Consider the following 19,042-nt stretch of genomic DNA (forward strand, 5'->3'; position numbering starts at 1 on the left):
AGCTGATGTCGACAAGAAGCGATCCGTCAAAGGAGGGCCTTGATGAATCCCACATCAATGACATGGAATGGAGCAAATGATTTTGATAGAGGTGAAAACGATCTGATGATATATGGTTCAGGGTGGTGGTCATGAAATAATGAAGTGTAATGTATGGTAGTGGATGGGACACGGATGACTTCTCTGGATGACTTCTGTTGAACATGTCGGCGACACTTATGTGATGGATTGGTAGCATTTACCCCAAATGTGGATGGTATGGCATGACCATGGCGATGTGACCGATGAATGAAACAACCCAACCCGACTTTGGCACGGAATGGAAGTGTCATGTTCAAGAGCGACTTGCTACCAATAAGATTCTTTGAGTTTCTTCCCAATTTTTCCCCAGTCATTGCTGACCAGTACCTCTTTATTTTTGTCAAGCTTGAGGAGGATAACATATGCTTGTTCTATAATTTTCCCTTCGGGCAAACCCATCGCTATGTTTTAACGAGCCTAGCGATAGTGAAACTCGTTCTCGTCTAAAGACAAGTTTGTCGCTATTAATCTTTTTAACGAGTTTAATGACAAAGATAACTCGGTCCTTTTCATTTTTAGAGAGTCTGAAAAGGTACGTAAAGGTAACTCTGAAATTCCTTTTTCGTCATCTAATCCCTTAAGTCCGAAAAAGTATAAAACAATACAGAAGGGATGAATTTTCGATAGTTTTAACAAGCCGAACAAAACAAGCGCTCGATCGTTTTGTGCAATAATCCCTCAGGTCCAAAAAGATTAAAATCTAGAGGAGGGATAGCGCTTTCAGTCGCTTTAATGAGCTGGAAGGCCAAAACTCGGCAATCTTTTCATATTTTATGAGTCAGTTGAAAAGAGCTTAAAGAAGACTCGTCTTTTGAGGAACGAGTGATAAAATGGGTAGCAGCTGATTCCAAGTAAGGGTTGGAATTTTCCAATCACGGCAGTGTCACAAGGATGGCTAGTGAAATCACTCTTCGCAGCTATTCTTCAAAATGGGTAAGCAATCAAATGGAGGTGAATGATCGGCCAATGAAAATTGGAGGTGATGGTGCAAACATGACCAAGTCTTTAATGGCTGAAATGCTTCATTCACGGTGGTTATTTACCGGGGAATAGTTCATTTTTTAATGAGCTTAAACGCGGGTGGAAACATTTGCTCATGTCTTATGTTTATTTTTTAACGAGCTTGAACTATGCGCTAAAACTGCTCGATTAATCCAGTCATATGATAAGAATGTCTCATATAAAACGGCAACTTTTAGATTTTTGCCCCACATCCTTTCTTTATGCAAGTTAGGTGACGACTAATCCTACGAGTTTAAAGGGTTAGAGGTCCTAAAAATTTAAAAAATAAATAGCCGCCCCTCGCTTGCACTCCAAAAGGTTTGCATGCCCCCAGGTATAAAGTATGGTTTCAAGGTTACCCCTTCTTTAGTCCAATAAAACATTTGTTTTACCGGGAGAGGCCTACCTCTTACAGGTCACCCAAAGACTGTTCGATTCGCGGTGCAAATAAAACACTTCTTCGGCGATGTCTACCGAGATAAACAAAGGCGATTGACTCAGTTCTGTCAACTCACATAACTTTGACAAGAGAATCTTGTTCTAGAATAACCCCTCTTCCAATCACGGACGGGGTACAGACTAGTCATATTCTCCCGCGAAAATCTATCCTATACCCGAAGTTTTCCTGCTGAAGCAGACTAGGACGCATGCCCCCTGGGTTTCAGTCATATCCCTCCGAATTACTCGCGCTCATCGGGAGGACGGACTGGGGATTGAGAAATTTCTTGCGTGAAGAGGCCATTTAGGGATGGTATATGACTATTTGCGATGCGTGATCTGGGAAATGAAAGCTGGTCCACGAGCTTGACCACTCTTCTTTCGTGCGGAAAACACATTACTCTAAAGAGTGAGGAGACGATGGCTCCCATGCATTAAATATAGTCTCGTCCAAGGAGTAGGTTATAATCCAAGGGTCCTTGAACTACCATTACGTTCATTTGAACTATCTTCCCTCTCAATGTTATGGGCACATTGGGAAGGATCCCTAAAGGTCGACTGGTTCCTTTATCAAAACTTGTCAGATTTCTCATCTCAGGCGACAGTGATGGAGAACCAAGCGGTTTCCAAGCAGTACAGGAAAGGATACTCACAGAAACCCCTTCATCTATGATGGTACCAGCCATGACCATTCTATATATTTGAACGATAATTCAGAATGGTATGCTTGCTGGTAAACGGGGTCTGCCTAGTTGATTCCAGTCGAAGGAGACAACTAGGTTGCTTGGAGGTGGGACCGAGTAGATGGTCGGGTATGGCGCTGACGAACTTCCCTCCTGTGGTAAGGGAATGGGTAGATTGCCCCCATGTTCGTCGGAGTCTGTGTTGATGAAGAGAATTTGGACGGTGTCATCCTTGTTCTCTTCAGTGACTGTATCATCCGCAGATAAAACCTCTAAAGGCAAGACCGGGTCAACTCCTGCCTCGACCTTTTGGATTTCGTCTGGTATGGATTCAGATGGTTTATCTTCAATGATAGGCGCTTCAGCCGACCACTTGAGCGGGTCAGCTGGATTCTCAACTAGCGACGGACTCGGCAAGAGTTTTTTATATCCAGGAGGTTGTCGTAATGGTGAAACCGGACGATCATCCAAAACTCTTTTCGCTTCGTCTAAGAAGGGACAACGGTGGACGGCACGATTTCCTTCGCACAATTTACAGGGAAATCTAGCTTTCCCTCTTTGTCCTGGGGCTTCACTTTCACTAGTTGACGGTGTGCTTTCAACATGATCACCAGAGGTTGATGACACCGGATTGTGCAAACGAGGAGACTAGTCCCTTAGTATCCGAGGGATGCAAGGACAATCTCTGTGAAAGTGGTCACCTTTGCAAATGACACATGGTGATTTAGGCCTGGTCGGTGCAGTGTGTGGATTTTCGTTAGACGACAATCGTTTTCCCCCATTCGCCTTTGGCTCCTTCTTCTTCTTCTCTTTCTTCTTCTTCTCCTTCTTCTCCTTAGGAACTTGACTTTTGGCTTTTCCAGCCCTATCAAGCGAAGAGGAAGGAGGAGAGGAAGAATTAGAGGAAGTAGATGGTTGGTGGGCAACTCTGGACTCGTCTAATTGTTGATTCGATTGTTCAGGAATAGTGGTGTTCTGAACGACATTGGTTGAGAAGAGCCAGACTGGCAAGCCAATTGTCAGTCCTGGAAATGACAATGTGGCCATATGGGGTGCACCAACATCTCCCCAAGAGGAGAAGGGACTAGGATTTCCACCAAGGGGAATTCCTTGGTTGGTAGACTCCATTTTCTCAACCTAAGATCAACGTAGGAAAAGGGTATGAATATTCCGTTTAAAATAATTTTTAAGACGCTTTGACACAACTTGTTTTTTCAGTTTTAAAGAGTCGAGAAAAAACAAAAGATGACTCTAGTCTCCTTCGATTTTTAATGAGCCTGAAGTGACAAGTGCTCAGATGGACCTTTTCCGTTAAGGAGTCTGAAAAGGAACGAAAGGGACTACTCTGGAGATCTAGGTAGAGGGAGTACCAAACCAATCGCAAAACTGCATAATACTTTTTATGGTACGACAGTCAGTCTTCCCGAATGCTGTGTTCGGTGCATTGCGATCAGTAGGGCGGCCGACACGGCTTCCTATGGATAAAAGGTTTTAAGCCTATAGGGGTCTCCCAATATATAATCGACGGTACGTGGGAGCACAAGTCCGTACTGGCACTTATCGTCTCAAAGTGGAGGAATCACCCAACCATCAATGAGGACAACAGTTACCAGGCTTTACGACGCTGGAATACGTCTCTAGCCTAGACCTCTAAATGTTGTGCGTTAAGTTCCAAAGCGTTGTTAGATTCATTCAATTTATTTTAAGTTGATATTTCTTAGAAGTTTGCCTTTTGGGATCACCATGAGATGTAGATGAAATTCCTAAAATGCAATCTAAACATGATAAGCAAGCTTTTATCTATTTTCAGCAATGAAAATCCTAGCTACAAGGGGAAAAGAAAGACACAATCTTTTCTCAAAGAGCAAAGAGCACACTGTAAATGCACTTTTCCTAAATCAAGCCAAACAGACTATCAATATGCAAATGCACATATGCATGTATTTGTTTTCACTTTCTTAATATTGATGCCTAAAAAGAAAGTTGATGTACAAATCTGAATTTGCTTTCAAGTGAAAAACACAAACAAGCTTCTTTTCGAAATCAAAAGGTAGAGAAGATTACGACACTTTATGATTTTGAAATAAACACTTGTTTCGACACTAGAAAGTGACAAATTCAAACCAAAGACAAAAGTAAAAGCATAATCGACTGTCAACAGCAAATAAACTTTCTCCTAAGATGAAAATCGACACTTGCGACAGATCTAAATCCAAGGACGATAGTATGACTATTCTACTCTTTCAATGGAAAACTGTAAATGATGTAACAAACACACAAAGAACATCTACAGTCTTTTTGTACAAATGAGGCAGAATTAAGGCAAAGAAAAGGGGTTTTTAAATAGACACACACTGATCACAGGCTGCAAAATCAGAGACAAAACTGAAAAAATGAAGCAAAGAACCTCAGCTGCACAGGACTAGGCTGATCAGCGCACCTATTACACAGAGAAACTGAATTGCAGTGCAGGTAGCCCTCTCGGGAACTGCGTTGAAATGCAGAATCTCTTCATTGTGCCTGTGCTGGGGCAGAAACGAGACTTCTATCCGGGTTCTGGGTCATGGTTTGCAGTTTAATCTATGGATTTTGGCCGAGTAAAAGCAATCAGTAATGCACAATCAGAGGGTGGATTTAAAGGAGGTCTAAGAGCTATTACAAAGGGTAATCAGATCATTTTCGAATCAGCTGTTCAAATCATAAACAAATCTAGTCAATGGATTGAAGTAGCAGGTGTCTACTTTGCATTTGATAATGGCAAATGCAGTTCGATTGCTACTTTTGTGTTTATGAAACAAACAACAAGAGACACACAAACAAACTAACTAGACACGCTCCCCAGCGGAGTCGCCATTTTGTTAACGGTAAAAGTGTCTACTCAGAATGCCCCTATCCCACTAAGGTGTGACAGTACCTTAGAAACAAACAAGGAAAACTACTTTCGTATTCTTCTTTATGAACTATAAACGAAGAGGAATAGGATGAACCAACCTGTGTCTTGCGTTAGTCCTTTGATCCAATCTCTCTCCTCTTTGACAGCTTCCAGCTACCTGCTCCCTTACTTGCCCAGCTTCACCAAGTTCCTGCAAGATCACAGAAGAGGAAAACTACACAAAGACATGGATTTACATTCATAAACAGCTTAGGATCAGATTTAAGCTAAACATGCAAATATAACAAAACATCATTGATACACAAGCATGTAGGAGAAACTCAAATAGTTTTATTGATATCACAAGAAGGTCCAGGAGGAGTTACAACCGATGATTCCTGATCCAGCATCAACCCCCAGCAAAGGAATCCCCTCTTCACCTCCAACAAAGCATAAATCACCCAATACACTGACCTCTATCTCAAAACCAACAACAATTCTCTGCAATGTACAAAATTCCAGCCCCTGGATCTCTGGGATGAGGGATCCATATATAGATGTATGCAAAGAGGATGAGTCAGCTTATGATTTGACTAGTGGCTTCTTTCTGTCAGTTCTTGCTTCCACTTGGAGACTGAGAGCCTCTTACTCATCCTTGGTCAAACTTAGTGAGGCAAGTGTCATTGGGGAAGATTCTGGAAGCTTCTATTGTCTGTCCACCTCGCGGAATGACATTTCCATTTGTCATTTCCCGCTCAACGCACCCTAGTAGTGCATTTAGGTGCGTTGCAACGCACCTAGCTAGTGTACTGGGGTGCTATGCAACGCAGCTAGCTATTGGAGCAACTGAAATGATCCTGATTTGACTGATTCTGAGCAGTTTCTGGTGGAGAACTTCTGGGAGACGCTGTAATTGGTTGACCTTGTTCCTCTAGGGTTAGGAACAACACTTTTAGGGACTTAGGATCCCTTGGTTTATGGACATTTCATGCTTAGAGCTGTAAGGCACAAAAATGTCTATAACACTCATCCCAGAGATCCATAGGCTAGAATTTTGTATCTTGTAAGGAAGTGTTGTTGGTTTCTTGGTGGAACATCATAGTGTTGGGTGATCTAAGATTTTCATGAGGTGAAAGAAGGGCTTTCATTCTAGAGGATGACACTGGGTCAGAACAATTGGTTGTAATCCTCTTTGCTATTCTTGATATTAATAAAGCTATTCAAGTTTTCCTCCACATTGTTGTATGTTTGATGATATATGCATTTGTGTGGTCAATATATATCTAGTCCTATATTGTTTATGATTGTAGGTCTTTGTTCTTCAATAGTATTATGCTGCTTTGATTCCACAGGTGCTCTTTGAAGCTAGGTAGACGAAGGATAAGTGGTAAGGATCTGTCAGAAGGGAGAGGAACCAGGAAAGGAACCAAGTGCAAGACTGAGGTTGGTGTCCTTCATTCCCCTCTTATCTATTTCTCATAAATGAAAACGAATGTGGTTTTAGTTTGTTTGTTTCTAAGATAGCTACCAGTCTTAGTGGGACTAGTAGATCCAAGTGGACACTAGATTTCCCGATAACAAAATGGAGACCATACTGGGTAGCGAATAGATTGTTTGTCTGTCTATATTTGTTTGTTTTATAAAATTACAGATGGAGCCTGAAGTCAAGCCAACTGGCCTTCTAACTGCATTTGCTATGCAAGTGCAAAGTAGATCAATGCTACTTCAGTCTATCTCTGGGTTTTTTTTATAAACTGAAAAATTGATTTGCCAACCTTCTGATTTCCCTAGTGGTGGCTCTAGTAACCTCATTATATCAGTCCCTGTGATTTCTATTTACTGTACATCACTTGCTCAGCCTAAATCCCTGAACTGAGATGAAAACTGTGACCAAGAGCCAAGTAAAGTCTCGTCCTGGTACCATCGCACCCTCTCTTCAAGGAATTCTGTATGCATCACACCTCTTGTGTGTAGTAGGTGGGATGCATACTGAATTCCCTGTGTTACAGGTGCGATAATCAGAAAAGGCTAATTTTGCCTCCAAGTTTTGGTTTTTCTTCACCCTTTTTAGCTCTATTCAGGAGTTTTGTTGTCTGTGATCAGTATACCACTGTGGAAACCCCCTTCCTTTCCATCATTCCACCTCCATTGCACAAAGAACTATGAATTTTTTTATGTATTGTGTGCCATTTTCAGTTCTCTTTTACAAAGAAGTAGCATAATCAAACTGTTGTCTTTTGATTTGAAAGTGTCGCAAGTGTTGTTTTCAGTCAAAGAAAAGAATTATATTGTTCTTGATGGTTGATTATATAGTTACTCTTGTATTTCATTTGAATTAGTAGTTTTTCAAGTGTCAAAAGTAGTTTTCAATTCAAAATAGCAAAGTGTCGTCATTATCTTCCTTTCATTTTTGAAGAGAAATTTGTTAGTACTGTCGCTTTGAAAAGATAATTTAGATTTAAGAAAGCTGAAAACAAATACATGCATGTGCATTTGCATTTAGACTGCATGTTGGATTGATTTAGGACAGTGCATCTAGTGTTTGCTCTCTGCTCTATGTTGAAATAATACCGACTCTCTTTCTTTAGTAGCTAGGATTTTCATTGCAAAAACAAGATTAAACGATTGTTTATCATCTTAGATTGCATTTTAGGAATTGTATATCTACATCACGCAGTGAACCTGAAAGGAAAATTTCTTAAGAAAGATCAACTATAAAATAAATTTAATGAACCTAAAAACGCTTTGGAACCTAACGCACAACATTTAGAAGTCTAGGCTAGAGACATATTCTGGCATCGTAAAGCCTCGTAACCATCGCTTTCACTGTTGGTTGGGTGATTCCTCCGCTTTGAGATGAAAAGTGCCAGTACGGACTTGTGCTCCCACGTAACATCGAGTATATATTGGGAGACCACAATAGGCTATGTCCTTTATCCATATGAAGCCGTGTCTGCTACCCTATCAATCGCAATGCACTGAACACAGCATTCGGGAAGATTGACTTCCGTACCATAAAAAGTATTCTGCAGTTTTGTGATTGGTTTGGTAATCCCTATGTCTAGATTTCTAGAGTAGTCTCTTTCGTTCCTTTTTAGACTCCTTAAAGGAAAAGGTCCATCTGAGCACTTGTCACTTCAGCCTCATTAAAAATCGAAGGTGACTAGAGTCATCTTTTGTTTTTTCTCGACTCTTAAAAATTGGAAAAAAAAGTTGTGTCAAAGCATATAAAATTTATTTTAATAGGAATAATATCACCATTCCCATGTTGGTCTTAGGTTGAGGAAAATGGAGTCCACCAACCAAGGATTTCCCTTTGGAGGAAATCCTAGTCCTTTCTCCTCTTGGGGAGATGTTGGTGCACCTCATATGGCCACATTGTCACTTCCAGGATTGACGATTGGCCTGCCAATATGTCTCTTCTTGACCTCCGTCATTCAGAACACCGTGATTCCTGAGCAATCAAGTCAGCAACCGGATGATACTAAAGTTACCCCCCAACCTTCTACTCATATGATTCTCCCTCTCCTGTGCCATTTGCAAAGGAGACCACTATCATCGAGATTCTCCTTACATCCCTCAGATCTTAAGGGACTGGTCTCCTTGTTTGCACAACCCGGTGTCATCAACCTCTGAAGACCATGTTGAAGGTACACCATCAACTAGTGAAAGCGGAGCATTTGGACAAAAAAGGAAATGTAAATTTCCTTGTAAAGTGTGTGAAGGCGATCACGCTATCCACTATTGTCCCTTCCTAGATGAAGCTAAAAGAGTTTTGGAAAACTCTCCAGCTTCACCGCTATGGCTTCCTCCTGGATACAAGAAACTCTTGCCGAGTCCATCGCTAATGGAAAATCCGACCGACATGCCTTTGTGGTTTGTTGAAGCATCTTTCATTGAATATAAACCCACTAAATCCATACCAGATGAAAATCAAAAGGTTGAGGGGGCAGTCGACCCGGTCTTGCCTTCGGAAGGTCCATCTTCAGATGACACAATCACCAAAGAGAATGAGAATGACAACGTTCAAATTATTTTCATAAACACAGACTCCGATGAACATGGGGGCAGTCTACCCGTTTATTTTTTAGCAGGAAGGAAGTTTGTCAGAGTCATATCCAGTCATCTATTCGGTCCCAGCTCCAAGCAACCTAGTCATTTCCTTCGATTGGAATCTACTAGGCAGACCCCATGTACCGGCTAATGTACCATTATGAATCATAGTACAAGCTTACAAAATGATCATGGTCGGTACCATCATAGATGAAGGGGCTTCTATGAGTATCCTTTCCTCAACTGCTTGGGAAGCGCTTGGCTCACCATCGCTTCTGCCTGAGATGAGAAATATGACAGGCTTCGACAAAGGAACCAGTCGACCGTTGGGGATCCTTCCCAATGTGCCCATAACATTGAGAAGGAAAACTGTTTACATGAATGTAATGGTAGTCCGAGGACCTCTAAATTATAATCTACTCCTTGGATGCGACTATATTTATAGCATGGGATCCATTGTCTCCTCACTCTTTAGAGTAATGTGTTTTCCGCATGAAGGCCGAGTGGTCAAGCTTATAGACCAGCTTTCGTTCCCCGGCTCACACATAGCCAATAGTCAAATGCCATCCCTAAATGGTCTTTTCACACAAGGAATGTCTCATCAATCTCCAGTCCATCCACTTGAAGAGCGCGAGTGATTCAGGATGACATGACTGAAACCTAGGAGGCATGCACCCTGGCCTGTTTCAGTAGGAAAAGCTTGGGTATAGGGTAGGTTTCTACAGAGGATATATGACTAGTTTGAGACACTCGTCCGTTTAGGAAAATGGGATTAGACTGGAATAAGATTCCATCATCAAAGTTATGTGAGTGGAGGCGACCACGCCACTCACCTTTGTCTATTTCGGTAGACATCGCCAAGGAAGAATTTTGTCTGCAACGTGGATGGAGAGCTTTCATATGGTAACCTGGAAACTCTACTTCGCTATGCTTGGGGCCATGCAAACATTTTTGCATGTGAGCGAAGAGCGACCATTTATTTTCATAGTTTGTAGTTTCTCAACCCTTTAAACTCGTAGGATTGCTCGTTCCTAACTTGCATAAAGAAAGGATCCAGGGCAAAGCTTTGAAAGGTGCAAGCTCCATAAAAAATGGCATCTTAGATGAGATATCCTTATTATACGACTGGCATGAGTAGTTTTTATGCAAAGTTCAAGCTCGTTAAAAATTAAACCTTAGCAATGAGCAAACGTTCCCCCAGAGTTTAAGCTCATTAAAAAATGAACCAATTTCCAGTACATAACCATTGTGAATGCATTATCATCAGCTTTTGAGCCCTGGTCATGTTCTCATCATCACCTCCACTCTGCTTTAGTAGATCATTCACCTCCATTTGATTGTTTACCCCTTTCGAGGAACAGCTGCGAAGAGTGATCCTGTTAGCCATCCTTGTGACACTGCCATGATTGGAAAATTCCAAAACATACCTGGAATTAGCTGCTACTCGAAGTTATCACTCATTCCTACAAAACAAGTCTCCTTTAAGCTCTTTTCACCTGACTCATAAAATATGAAAAGATTTCCGATCGATTAGCCTCTCCAGCTCGTTAAAGCGACCGGAAGTGTTATCCCTCCTCTAGATTTTAATCTTTTTGGACCTGAGGGATTATTACACAAAAGATCGAGCGCTTGTTTTGTTCGGATCGTTAAAATTACTGAACATTCATCCCTTTCATATTATTTTATACATTTTCAGACTTAAGGGATTATATGACGAAAAAGGATTATTTGAGTTTCCTTTATGTCCCTTTCAGACTCTCTAAAATTGAAAAGGACCGAGTTATCTTTGTCGTTAAACTCGTTAAAACCGAATAGCAACAAACTTGTCCATATAGACAAGAACGAGTTTCACTCTCGCTAGGCTCGTTAAAATTTAGCAACGGTTTTTCCCGAAGGGAAAATTATAGAACAAGAATATGTTATCCTCCTCAAGCTTGAAAAAAATAAAGATGTACTGGTTAGCAATGATTGGGGAAAAATTTGGAAGAAAACTTGAAGAAACTTTATTGGTAGCAAGTCGCTCTTGAACATGACACTTTCACTCTGCATCCGAGTCAGTTGGGTTGTTCCATTCACCAATTATATCACCATTGGTCCACCGCACCATCCATATTTGGGGTTGACGCTACCAATCCATGTCAGTGTCGCTGGTATGTTCAAGAGAAGTCGCTCATAGAATTCACTTGTGTCTCATCCACTGCAATATATTCACGCTCCATTCTTTCATGACCACCACCCTGAACCATGTATCACCAAATCGTTTTCACCTCCAAAATCATTTACTCTGTTGTGTGTCGTAGATGTGGGATTCATTAAGGCCCTCCTACGACGGGTCACTTCTTGTCGACATCAGCTCATTATCCAAGAAGTCGACCTAGGAACAACCCTTCCAGTACTTTGAAGCTTTCATGCCTCAATGGCAAGTTTCTCACTTCCGGTGAGAGGTTTACATCAATGGCCTTCGACAGAAAGATTTTGTGTGGTGTTCGACGCCAAGTCCCTTTTCACATCACGCGGATTGTACTGTAGTACCTTGAGGGTCATCATCATTATCGGTGATTCCTCTCGCACCTGTTAACAACTTACATCATTGCCTGGTAATCAGGCGATGTCTTTCCATGTTCGACTCCAGAACATCTTTCACATGGATTGACTTGTACTCCGAGTGAAGATTGAACGAGTTTGAAGACCCCGGATCTAGTTTCATCCATCTGGGCTGCGATATATTCAGGAAAATAAAGACATCAAATGTACATTTTTGTTGCATAGATGATCATCCGAATCAAAGGATGGTGACTCTATCAGAATCATCAGTCTCCCGCATAGACGGTTGTCTGTCTTATGTACATGAAAATGAATTTATAAAGTTGAGCATGGGAATGCCCACCTCATCTAGATCATGGAAATTATTATGAAGATAATGTATTGTATTGTATCTTATTACAGGTCACCTTCCAGCTTGAAAAATGTTTGGATCCTCATGATAAAGCATTTCACTCGACATCAAAAGATTGACAACCTCATGCTTTAGGGAGCAACTGTTATAGAAAATTTTGGGCACTGCAACCCCAATCATACATGTCCATAAACCAAGGGCTCCTAAGTCCCTAAAAGTGTTGTTTCATACCCTAAAAGAACAAGGTTAGCTGATTACATCATCTCTCAGAAGTTCTCCATAGGAAACTGCTCAGAACTAGTCAAAACTGGACCATACAGATTGCTCAGTGCTAAGGGTGCGATGCGTCCCACGTGCCCAATGTAGAGGGTGCAATGCATACTGAAAATCCCTTCTGTAGGGTACGATGGGCAAGAGTGGACAAATGGTAGAGATAGTTTGCGAGGTGGATGATCATAGAATCTTCCAGAAACTTCTCCTATGACACTTGCCTCTTTGAAATCGCTTAGGGATGACTAGGAGATCATCAATCTCCAAGTGGAATCAAGAAATATCAAAGATAGGAAACTAATAAAAATCCCAAAAGCTGACTTACCCCCCTGCAATCATCTATATATGGATCCCTCATCCCAAAGGTCTAGAGGTTGGAATTTTGTATCTTGTAAGGAAGTGCTATTCGTTTCTTGGTGGAACATCATAGTGTTGGGTGATCTAAGCTTTTCATGTGGTGAAAGAAGGGCTTTCATGCTGGAAGATGATGCTGGGTCAAAACAATTGGTTGTAATCCTCTTTGTTATTCTTGATACTAATAAATCTATTCAAGTTTTCCTCCACATTCTTGTATGTTTGATGATATATGCATTTGTGTGGTCAATATATATCTGGTCCTATATTGTTTATGACTGTAGATCTCTGTTCTTTGATAGTATTATGCTACTTTGATTCCACAGGTGCTCTTTGAAGATGGGTAGACGAAGGAGAAGTGGAAAGGATATGTCAAAAGGGAGAGGAACCGAGCAAGGAGCCAAGCGGAAGACTGAGGTTGCTGTCCTTCATTCCCCTCTTATCTACTTCTGATAAAGGAAAATGAAAGTGGTTTTAGTTTGTTTGTTTCTAAGATAACTACCAGTCTTAGTGGGACTAGCAGATCTGAGTGGACACTAGATTTCCTAATAACACCCTGATACATCTCCTTGAAGGATTTGATGTTGTTATTGCATATCAGCGAAGAGATAGAGATCCCACCACCTTAGAGGAAATGCAAGCTAATGCCCTCAAAGTTGATGCTAAGCTATTATCCAAAAAATAAAATTTAAAGGTTGAAATAAGGGTTACTATGAAAGAGGAATCTTCATCTTCTTCGACCGTTGATTATAAAATAGATAGTTTACTTAGAATTGTGGAGAAAATGATGGATAGAATAAGCATAACTGATAGGGATCCTCTTAGATAAAACAAAACTGGTCACAACAGATATCCAAATTTTAGAAGAAACAAACCCTAGATCAAACAAAGGGACCCAAAAGGTCCAGATTAGTAGGTAAGACCTCCTTTACAAGAGAACTATATAGACGAGGAGGCATAGATAGTTGATTAAAAGGACGATGGTCAAATCAATTTAATGTGAGTAAATGAAAATGATTCCACTTTTCTTAATCAAGAAGAACAAGACCTTTTTCTACTATCCCAAGATGGAATAGATCCTAAAGAATTAGAAGAATATAAGAAAGGTTTTGAAAATGCAATTATGGATGTCCATAAGAAATAAAATCTAAGGAGTATGAAAACACCTGATGCTCCAACTAAAAAATCAGCTGATACACCTGCTAAGAAAAACATTGAGATTCTTGCTAGAAAGAATACTGAAGTTCCAATAAAAAATGACCTGACACTATAGTCAAATCAACTCAAACAAATGTTTCCTCCACTAGCCAGCAAAGAGACATATCCCAAAAGTATTTTGGCTGATAAAAAAGATCCTATCAATTTAAACAAAACTCAGACATCATTTAGTATAGAACATGAATTGGCAAAGCTCAAAATACCCATTCCTCTAACAGAGCTAATGAACAAAAATGCATACATATCACAAGTAATGAGATCTTTAAGCATATGAGAAAATACTGATACAACCAATGCATAAGATGATCAACCTAAATTATTGTTTAGCGCAAAATTTGATGGTAAACTCCAAGATGGAGATGTACGTCCCTTTTACATTAGCTTAAACATTCATGATAAAATCTTACACAATGTTATGCTTGACTCAGGGGCCTCTCACAATCTCATGTGTAGGGTAGTCATGGAGAAAATGGGATTAGCTATCACTAGAAGATACAAAGATCTATATTCACTTGATTCCATGGAACCCTCGAAATGGATATGACCTACATTGCAATTCAAGTATTTGGTCAGAATAGGAGACTCTAGGTAAAAACTCATGAAGTTCATGGTCACAACTTAGGATAGACCTCACAATTATCCATTATATTCAGTCCATTCAGATATTGATTCTTTTATTTTGTGTAATGATGGGAATACACAGGAACAAGTTCTTAATCAAAACATTGCGTTATGTCACATTGAGTAATGCCAAACATTAATCAGTGAACATCATAACCCAGATGAAACTTTATGGAATTTAAGTTTTGATGGAGATGTCAGTAAAGGAGGATTAGGAGTAGGCGTATGGGTTTCAAATTCAAAAACTAATCACTCAGAAGTCCATTCATATAAATTGAATTTCCAATGTTCCAACAATGTAGCTGAGTATGAAGCCTTAATTTTAGGGTTACAACTTTTAAAGAAATTAGGTGCTAAGTGAATTGCAATTCATGGAGATTCTAAACTGGTAATAAAACAAATTAAAGGGGAATATTATGCTAAACATCCAAGGATGAGAGCCTATCGGAATGTTGTTTTGGATTTTTTGGAATCTTTCATTGAATATAGCTTGTCTGTGGTCTCTAGAGATCAAAACATCATACTTGCTAGTCTTGTTACTTCGGCTACTACCTGTAAATTGCCATTTCATTCTACTCACCAATATATTGTTGAAGTAAAGAACAAACCTACCATACCTAATAATATTAGATATTGGCAGGTTTTTGGCAATGATGCCCAGATTGAAAGTTTTTTGCAGTCAAAAGATGAGTTTGAATATACTAATATAGATACATAAGTTGACCTAGAAGATAGTGTACATAATGGTGTGACTAAATTAGAACTGAAAGAAATAGATCAAGAAAAACAAGAATAAAAAATTTTATAGTTGAAAGACAATGTTTTTCCTAGATGACTAACTCCCTTAAAAGATTTGTTTAACTTTAATGGCGTAGCCAAGAAGCCTAAATCGAACCTACTGGATCTGGAGTTGAGTAGTGTAACATTGGAACTGAATAATTAAATTGTGCAAATCTATACCCCTAGAGAAAAAGCTAAAGTACATAGACTTGTTAAAAAACTTCATAGATTTCTTTGCATGGAGTTATGAGGATTTGAAATCCTATGACACTAGCATTATACAACATAATATTCCCTTAAAAGAAGATCACATGCCTTTTAAGTAGAAATTAAGGAGAACCGACCCAATTATTATGACTCTAATAGAGAAGGAGGTCAATATAATGTATGATGCCAAGATCATAGTGCCATTAAGATATTATAAATGGGTGTCTAATCTATTTACAACTAGGAAAAAGACTGGAGAAATCAGACTTTGTATTGATTTCTGAAATCTGAATAAAACATCTTCAAAAGACATTACCCTTTGCTTATGATGGATCAGATTTTGCAAAAGGTGGTTGGATCTAGTATAATTTCTCTTTTAGATGGCTTCTCGAGTTATAATCAAGCCCTAGTACACCTTAAAGACCAAGAGAAGACAACATTTACTATACCCTGGGGCACTTTCATGTATGTGATGATGCGTTTTGGTCTAACGAATGCTAGTGCCACTTTCCAAAGAGCCATGGAATTTAACTTTGTGGATGAAATGGGTCATTTTATAGTCATAGATCTTGATGATATCACTGGTTTTTTGAAAACATATGAGGAACACTTACTTCAACTCTGAAGAGTCTTTGAAAAATGTAGGATATTCGGTATTTTCCTCAACCCAAAGAAACATTGTTTAGTTTACAAGAAGGAAAACTGCTAGGACATATCATTTCAAAGGAAGGAATCAAAATAGATCCTAGTAGAATTGAAGCTATATTAAAAATTAATCCCCCCAGAAATGTAAAGGAAGTTCAATCTTTCATTGGACAGATTAATTTTCCGAGGAGATTTATCCCTAATCTAACATAGCTTCTAAAGAATATAACAAACATGTTGACGAAAGACACTGAGGTAAAGTGGTACATTCAGGTTAAACAATCATTTAACCAAGTGAAATAGGCTTTAACTTAGGCTCTTGTGTTGATTAATCCACATCTTAAAAAATATTTTCTCTTTTTCTCATTTTCTTCTGAGCACAATATTGATGCAGTTCTCTTACAGAAAAATAACGAAGGCCATGAACAACCTATTGTTTTCTTTAGTAAATATTTGAGATATGTTTCATTAAAATATGATATTATGGAAAAGTAGGCTTTTTCCTTGGTAAATCCAATAAAAGACTTCAGATTTTATATCCTCCATTCACATATAATTTCCTTTGTTCCAAATGTAGTGGTAAAAGATATATTAAGCCAAAATGATCCTGATGGGAAAAGGGGTAAGTGGATTGCCATTATCTTCAAATATGACATTGAAATCAAACCTACCAAACTCATTAATGGTTAGTGGTTAGAAAAATTAATGGTTGAATCTAACTTACATGCTTTGGATATAAATTTTCTAGAAATATTCAATGAACCAGAAGAGTTGACAACTCCATAGGTAGTAGAAGTGTTTGCGACCTCTCCTTGGTATGGAAACATTATTTTTTCTCTACATCATTTATAAGATCCTCCTAGTCTGACTAAAACAAAAGCTATATTTATTAAACTCAAAGCTACGAAATTTTATATTTTGGATAAAAATATGTATTGGAAAGATGTTTGTGGAGTTTTACTAAATTTATTTTTGAAAGATGAAGTAGATAAAGTGATGCAGGAATTTCATGAAGGAGACTGCGGTGGACACCTGTACTGGAAGACTAATGCCAACAAGATCCTAAGAGTAGGTTTTTATTGGCTAACATTATTTTTTGATGTCCAAAATAAAGTCACCTCATGCAACAAATGACAGATATTTGAAGGGAAATGAAAACTATTTCCTTTACCCTTAAAGTCCTTATCAGTTGAAACTCCTTTCCAACAATGGGGCCTTTACTTTATAGGAGAAATCCACCCTTCCTCTTCTGCCCAACATATGTCGATCCTTACAACCACTAATTATTTTACAAAATGGATAGAATCCATACCTACTAGACAAGTCTCTCATGCAGTAATCAATAAATTCCTAGAGAAAAATATCCTTTCAAGACTTGGGTGCCCTAGGAAAATCATTACAAATAATGCTGCAACATTCAAGTCAAAGAGAATGGTCGAATTTTGAAACAAGTACCAAATAATGTTGGGAAATTCTATGGCCTATTACCCTCAGGGTAGAACTTTCCAAAAAAATCTTGCTTAATATTATTAAAAAAATTGCTGCAAGATAACAAGAAATCATGGCACAATAAGCTCGCAAATGCATTATGGGTAGACAGAATTACTACCAAGAAGTCTATTTCCATGTCTCCATACCAGCTAGTTTATAGAATAGATGTTGTTTTTCCAACTTCGTTGGGAATTCCTAATTTGAAAATGCTTCTAAAATTGGAGGTTGAGCCAAATGACCTATAAAGAAGAATAAATTGAACAATTCACCTACAACAGTAAAGAGAGGAAGTTCACAAGAGAACTCAATTAATCCCTGAAAGTATCAAGAATACATATGATATAATAACTAAGGCGGATGATTTTTAGATAGGCAATCATGTTCTGAAATGGGATTCCAGAAGAGAAGAGAATGGAAAGCATGGTAAATTTGATCATTTGTGGATGGTACCTTACATTATTCATGCTTACAGAGGTAATAGTGCATTTTTTTTAAAGGACTTGGATGGAATAGAGGTACCTGGAGGACATGTCAATGGCAGGATGCTGAAACATTATGTTTTTCAGGAATAAAAGCAGTTTTCATCACACTCATTGTAGATACCATTTTCTTTGTACTATTATGATTGGGTAGCTTATGTCTAAAGGATGATGCCCATGCATAAGGCCTTGAGCTTTTAGTCATTTTCCCACTATAACTACAACAACTACAAAAATTCATAGGCAGTAAAACAATGAAGACAAGGATTCAAGGCTACTAGTCTACTATTCTTGACACCTCACAAGGAGAGTACCATCCCCAGCTTATACATATATATATATATACATATATATATATATATATACATATATATATATATATATACATATATATATATATATATATATATATATATATATATATATATATATAAGATAGAAAATAGAAAAAGAAAAAGAAATGATAAAATAACCCCACAAAAAATGAATAAATGTGAAAGTGATGCCAGTTGATGTGCCATTGATAGTCTAATAATTTTGTAGAGAATAAATCCATGAAATTGTGTGTAGCTTGTTTAAAAGGCCACAATACCTTTTTTGTTTGAAACATACAATTTAATCATGTCAAAAAAAATTTCAATTTATGAAAATTAGATTAGAGTGAATAACTTAGCCAAACAGTGTAATCTTGGCTAAGATTAGATAGGTAGAATAGGTGAATAAATTAATCGAATTGTTTAATCTGGATTAATGTAGTTGATAGATTAGTTTTATTGTTTGATTAAATGTTTTTAGTCCTTTGAAATGGAAAAATAAATCAGGGTTTTCACTTTTAAATGCACCCTAATTGGTTTGGTTAGATTAGTTTAGGGAAAAATGAAATTTATCTCAAGGAAGGCTATTTCTAATATGGTCATTTGTCCCAAGTTTGGGACTTATAGTAAAAAGGTAT

The sequence above is a fragment of the Pinus tabuliformis genome, chromosome X (assembly GCF_031772625.1).
Source record: "Pinus tabuliformis cultivar Carrire ecotype Pingquan chromosome X, CPIR1, whole genome shotgun sequence".
Lineage (NCBI taxonomy): Eukaryota > Viridiplantae > Streptophyta > Pinopsida > Pinales > Pinaceae > Pinus > Pinus tabuliformis.